Below are 464 nucleotides of genomic sequence, written 5' to 3' on the forward strand. Positions count from 1 at the left end.
TTCCACATCCTCACCAGTACTTGGCATCATCAGTGTTTTGCTTTTTTGGCCATGCCATGAGTCATGGGGAACTTAGTTCTCCAACCAGAGATTGAACCTATACCCCTTGTAGTGGAAGCGAGATGTCTTAACCACTGGACTGCCAGAGAAGTCCCTGACATTATCAGTGTTTTTGTTTTTTGTTTTTGCCATTCTAGTAGATGTATAGTGGTATTTTACTGTGGGTATCATTTACATTTTCTAATGACTAGTGATTTTAAGCATCCTTTCATAAGTTTATTTTCCATTTGAATATTTTCTTGGGTGAAATGTCTGTTCAGATCTTTGTTCCAGTTTTAAATTGGGCAGTTTGTTTTCTTATTGAGTTATGAGAGTTCTTTATATATTCTGGATGCAAGTCCTTTGTCATATATGTGATTTTCAGATATTTTCTCCCTATCTGTAGCTTATATTTTTTATTCTCT

At 35.3% G+C, this 464-nt stretch overlaps 1 protein-coding gene across 1 annotated transcript in view; it reads left to right on the plus strand.

Moving 5' to 3' along the window:
• The window catches only part of LOC104983225 (phosphate-regulating neutral endopeptidase), a gene marked incomplete at both ends in the record, with an annotated part of 19,433 nt that overhangs the window by 10,780 nt on the left and 8,189 nt on the right, over positions 1-464 (plus strand). The window lies entirely within an intron of this gene.

This window comes from Bison bison, unplaced genomic scaffold (genome assembly GCF_000754665.1).
Source record: "Bison bison bison isolate TAMUID 2011002044 unplaced genomic scaffold, Bison_UMD1.0 scf7180017834017, whole genome shotgun sequence".
Taxonomy (NCBI): Eukaryota; Metazoa; Chordata; class Mammalia; order Artiodactyla; family Bovidae; genus Bison; species Bison bison.